General features: G+C 42.3%; 1 pseudogene; it reads right to left on the bottom strand.

Moving 5' to 3' along the window:
• Nucleotides 1-2,923: 2,923 nt before the first annotated feature.
• LOC128264385 (uncharacterized) lies at nt 2,924-5,022 on the bottom strand (annotated as a pseudogene).
• Between the last annotated feature and the right edge of the window lie 978 nt (nt 5,023-6,000).

The following is a 6,000-nucleotide window of genomic DNA, read 5'->3' as shown; positions in this document are numbered from 1 at the left end:
GGTCTGGTCCATCCCTACGACCAAGAGTGCACCAGCTCCGTCGTTCTTCCTGGAGATGACCTTCCAGGCGTCCGTCTCGACCCGGTTTTGGAAACCAATGAAGGCCAATATTTCCTCATTGGTCCGGTCGGAGCTCCTCGGGCAGAACAACGTGGCGTTTTATGCTGCCGGGATGTCTGCTCCCGTGCTGGTTTCTAGGGGTACTCCCTTCCACGTCCGCAGCTGAGGTACGGCAGTCTTGAGCCACTCAGCTGAGCCTTCATCCAGGCAGTCGATAATCAGGTAACCCACCCTGAAGTGGATTCCCCTGAAAACGACCGGACCGCTCCACGCTGACGTGAGCATCTCGTCCATGACCGATTCCTGGAGCCCGGATAGTTCCTCCGCGGTCAGGCTGGCCGCCGGGAAACCCTCCGGGAGTATGGCCACCCTGATAAGCGTGGCTTTCTTGGCAGCCTCCGCGTAAGTCGGACGATGACCGGTGGTACCGAGCTAGAGGGTCGTCCTCCAGCGGTTGTCGGCTTCTGGTTTTGGTGGGGCTGGGAAGGTATCTTCCTGGCCTGCACCTTTGCCTTTTCTGCCGCTTCTACTGCTGATGTGCTAGGCTCCTCTTGCCAAGGGACCCGTGAGGACGTCTCACTAGCCCCTGTGCCGTGCCTAGACCTCTTGGGGGTATCTGTTAATGGTGTGCGGCTGGTGTTCAGCCGTTCGCCAGCCGGTACTGCCCCCAATGCCGGCTGCTACCTTTGTTCATTTGCCTTCTTCAAGGCCTCCTCCGGTGTCATGGCCTGCATGATTAACCTAAGGTATCACTTTACCTTCGACCCTGGCAGGCCACGCCAGTTGGGGTCGTCCAGTCCTCCGGGCTGTCCTAGGGCTGGAAGAGCGTCCTGCTTCTTCAGCTGTCTGATAGATTTTGGCCTAACAGAGCCTAGAGGTGGGCGTGCTGGCAGGGTAGCTCCTGCTGCCACACCACACTCTCTGGCTGGGAATGACCTGACGCAATAATAAAAGTGAAATCTAACGCCACAGGCTTGGACGATATCAATCCAAAATTTGTAAAAATTCTACTGCCTCAGATATTTCCACTAATAGCACATATATTTAATTCCAACACCTAAGGGAATGAATGATTATAGGCCTATAGCTTCCATATCTCTCCAAAGCATTTGAGCAAATATTCGCATCCCAGATACAACAATTTATCCAGCAAAACAATTTAAACAATTTATAAAGATTTCAGAGGATATCAGGAATAAACTCGATAACAGGCAGGCTACACTCTTAACACTTCTCACTTTTGGTAAATCGTTCGATACTGTTAACCATGCGATTCTCCGCAGTAAATTGAAGATCATATGTAATTTTTTCGACACCTCTATTAAACTTATATCGTCCTACCTAAGTAATCGTCATAAGAGTCTACTCGTCTTCGTTTTTACCGACTACGCGGGGTGTCAGAGTTTATGAACCTAGGTACAAGTATATACGTAGAATCCAGCACTGCTTAAATGATTACATTTCTTAAATTTAATCATTTCTTAAAGTTGCATTTAAATTATTATATTTATGATAATATACTTAACATGGCTACTATGATATTTTTCATAAAAGAAAACATTATTATACCCGTTACTCGTAGAGTAAAAGGGTATATTGTATTCGTTGAGAAGTATGTAACAGGAAGCTTTTCCGACCATATAAAGTGTATAAGTTAACAAAGTTAACCGAGCGACGGCAAGCACTTCCCATTTGAGTGGCCGCTATGAATCTCTTTATGTTAGCTTTATGTTCAGTTCTGATTCAAAGAATAAAGAGCCACTGTTCGTGTAAACTTAATACCGACAATCTGTCGATAAAACCTTATTATTGAATAACTGTCTGAGTCCCTAGGCCAGTGGGTAAGGAAGGGCAGTCACTCTTAGAACTTCCTAATTCATCATTGGGAACTCTTCGGCCAGCCGGCCAGCAGCCAGCAGCCAACAGCCAATAATCAGCAGCCAGCAGTGGACCTGTCGTCCACCCCCACCAAGAAGTCATGAGAAGCCGCCGTTTGCCGACGACAATCCGCTTATTCACTTGACCTCATTATTCTATTAATTTGCGCCCAGACGTAAAATAGCCGGTAAAATAAAATCGGGGAACCATTTAAGTAAGCACCTGAATCTTTATACTGCCCGGCATCTCCATGTGTTTAACTTCGAATAAATAAACCAAATAAATCGCTGCCAGAATATTTTAATTGTGCATTTATTTAAATAATTTTGTTGGCGACGGAACTGTCTCATCAAATTATGGGCATTTAATTCAGCCCTTTTGTGTCGTTGTATTTTTTGCTTATTCATAAAATTCTTTGTATTAGCCTCTCTTTGGGTTTTTTATTGCTTCGCCACTCCATGCCGGTACTCGAACCCGACACCGCATCTCTTTTGTTGGTGGAACTTAGCATTTCATGGAAATGAGCTCCCCATTCCTAACTTATAGGAATAATATACAAGATAGCGACTCAGAGTCGGACAGTGAGAGGCTTCAACGCTTCAACTTTCTGTTGGTTTGGGGAACCATTTAAGTAAGCACCTGAATCTTTATACTGCCCGGCATCTCCATGTGTTTAACTTCGAATAAATAAACCAAATAAATCGCTGCCAGAATATTTTAATTGTGCATTTATTTAAATAATTTTGTTGGCGACGGAACTGTCTCATCAAATTATGGGCATTTAATTCAGCCCTTTTGTGTCGTTGTATTTTTTGCTTATTCATAAAATTCTTTGTATTAGCCTCTCTTTGGGTTTTTTATTGCTTCGCCACTCCATGCCGGTACTCGAACCCGACACCGCATCTCTTTTGTTGGTGGAACTTAGCATTTCATGGAAATGAGCTCCCCATTCCTAACTTATAGGAATAATATACAAGATAGCGACTCAGAGTCGGACAGTGAGAGGCTTCAACGCTTCAACTTTCTGTTGGTTTGGACGAATTTCACCCGCACTTATATTGTAACCCAAATATTGAACCCATGTTTTCAGGAATGAGCACTTTGTAAGATTGAATGAAAACCCAGCCTTTGTCAAAACATATAGAACGATCTGTAATCTTTCTAGCGCCTCGCATTTTGTTGAGGCGGCTATCATGATATCATCCATATAGACGATGACATAGGAATTTGCTAGATACCCAAGCGCCTGTATTACTAATCGTTGAAAAACCGAAGGTGCGTTTTTGAGCCCAAATGGCATAGACAGGAACTCATATTGACCATCCGGAGTCACAAACGCAGTGTTCTCGATAGAATCTGAATGTAAAGGAATTTGGTAATATCCGCTGGCCATGTCTAGACATGTAAAGTAATTAACTCCTCCAAGCCTATTGATTTGATCTTGTATAAGTGGTAAAGGGCATTTATCAGCGATCGTATTTGAATTCAGCTCTCTAAAGTCAACACAAAGTCTGTCCGTACCATTTTTTTTCTTCACTAATAATATAGGGCTTGCATAAGGCGAGCAGCTTGGCCTAATTATATTGCATTTTAGCAGTTCATTAATTTTGCCCCTAACCAAATCTCGCTCGCATGGACTTAAACGATATGGCCTTCTTTGTACGGTTTTTGTTGGATCAATCAATCTTATTTTCATTTCGCCAATTCTGACTTTAGTACTTGGAATACCAGTTATGAACGAATTTGAGTACTTTGCCAACAGTGAATGTAGTTTTATTTTATCTTGTCCCTCAAGCTCAGTATTAATATCGGCTGGCTCATTGCCGGTACATAAATTAACTACTTTGGTCTTTGAGATTTTAAATTGGTTTGATGAAATGACAATATCAAGACCCTGATTTAATATCTTACGGCCAATTACAATGTCGTTTTGCATATCATCATCGCCTATTACATGAAACAAAATTTCAATACAATAATCGTCAATTTTTACATTGCTTAATATTTGTACAGTACTACATATTCCATTGCTGCCGATACCTTTTAACATAACAATATTATTGAATCTTTTACCAGAATTTGATACTTAGCTTTTCTTTTATCAATGAGCATTCCGATCTCGAATCGAAGGTGATTTAAAAAAATTGGCCTCTATGGTTCAGGCATCCCTTTGGTACTGCAACGCTGCACTGTTCCACTCGCTTTTCCCGGTTGAATGCCTTGTTCATATCAGCTTCCTTCTTTGTACATTGGGTAGATATGTGACCCAATTCTCCGCACTTGTAGCAAGTTACATTTGATTTTCCACGGTGATGAACATCATGCCTGCCATGTTGGGTTTTATCAGTCGCGAATTGATTCTGTTGTTTCCTGAATCTGCATTCAAACATTTTCCGCAGAAATGGCACTCTATCGGTGGTTGTTTTTGCCGTTTAGAATAAGTTTCAGACTGATGCTCCATAGCGCCGCTTTTCCTTTTAATAAAAGTGAACGCTTTTAATTCGGACTGTAGATCGCCTCTGGTTCGAACATTGGATGTGAAACTTAAACGCTGCAATCGGTGATCGAAGCTTGCCAGCAGCGCAAGGGTCACAGACACAGCAATCTCTTCGTTATCCATTTGGCGCCATTTCGTCGTTATTTCGGTAACCATGCGACTTGCATGAACGGCCAGACTCTCGCCATCAGTCGGTCGATTTGATAGCATATTAAGAAACATAGCGGCTGGTGTTTCTATAGTGTCGAAGCGTTGTATAAACAATTGTTTAAACTCGGGCCAAGTAATTTCAGCATAGCACACTTGAGAAAGCCATTGCGAAGCACTTCCTTCTAAAGCTGAACTCAAAGCCATAACCAACGCACTGCTTCTCAATGTGTTTTCTTGTAAAATTATTTCAACAGTTGTGCACCACGATGATGAGTTGGCGCCTGGTTTGTCTGGGTTGAATTTGGGTAGTTGCACAATTTTGTTACGCCCTGCATCAGGTACAGTTGTTTTTATGGCTCTCACTAGTTCAATTAAGTTTTTATTTTGCAATTCCATCAGGGTACGCCATGGTCCATCTAGTGTTGAAGGCTGGTGGCCAGATCTCACTTCTGATGTCGAATTGTGATCGTTGTCGTTGTCTGTCATTGTACTAGCGCAACGTGTTTCGGCCTTGCACACTCTCCAAGTTCTGGTACGCAACTCCCTGCGTCTAATTCTCTGCATACTGTGTCTACCACGTATGCCGAAACACGCTCGGCGACAGCGACACAAAACTGTCGCCTCGCTATAACGGAACTTCTTAAAGCGACAACATGCAGGCAACGGTTGCCTGACAACGGTTGCCTGGCAACCACACACTCACAGCACAAGAGGCTGATGCAATATTATTTTTCTGGTGAAATTTCCACGCAGTTTCAATGCGCCGACACGGCCATCCTGACCCTAACACGACCTCGTGTAGAAAATAACAAAATTAGAATTTTCTTTCTTTCTTTTAATTATTAAACTGAACATTAAATAGTTTCATAACAAAATCCAATTTTCTTTCCTTAATTCTTTACAAATTAGCATATTAACAGTTTCACAAAACAGTATTGAGTTCAATAACCATAATTTTTTTATCAATTCAATTCAATTTTTCTTTCTTTCTTTTCGTTTCTTTGTTTTTCTTCTTCTTTTATATTATAATGACTTTAAAATGTACCTGCCCCTTAAATTTTGGACTTAGCTGGGTCTGGTGTCTTTCTTCGCTTTTAAGTAACACAAAATCTCCAACTTTGTGCTTTGTTACTTTTGTCTTATTTCTATCAAATCGTTCTTTATCATAAGCTGCACTGGCTAATACATTATTTGCAGCTTGCGCTCTTACGTTTGGCAGATCAATAACATTTTCTATATCACTAGGTGGAAGTAATCCTTATGGCCGTGCTACCTTTCCCAATAACATTTCTAAAGGACTTGCTTTCGTAGTGCGGTTGGTTGTACAATTGATTCCCAACTGCACCTCTCCCAACACATCCTGCCAAGACTGTGTTCCAGTTTCAACCGCCGTTAACATATTCTTCAACGTGCTC

This window comes from Drosophila gunungcola, unplaced genomic scaffold (assembly GCF_025200985.1).
Source record: "Drosophila gunungcola strain Sukarami unplaced genomic scaffold, Dgunungcola_SK_2 000068F, whole genome shotgun sequence".
Classification (NCBI taxonomy): domain Eukaryota; kingdom Metazoa; phylum Arthropoda; class Insecta; order Diptera; family Drosophilidae; genus Drosophila; species Drosophila gunungcola.
This window is presented reverse-complemented; position numbering and strand designations above follow the sequence as displayed.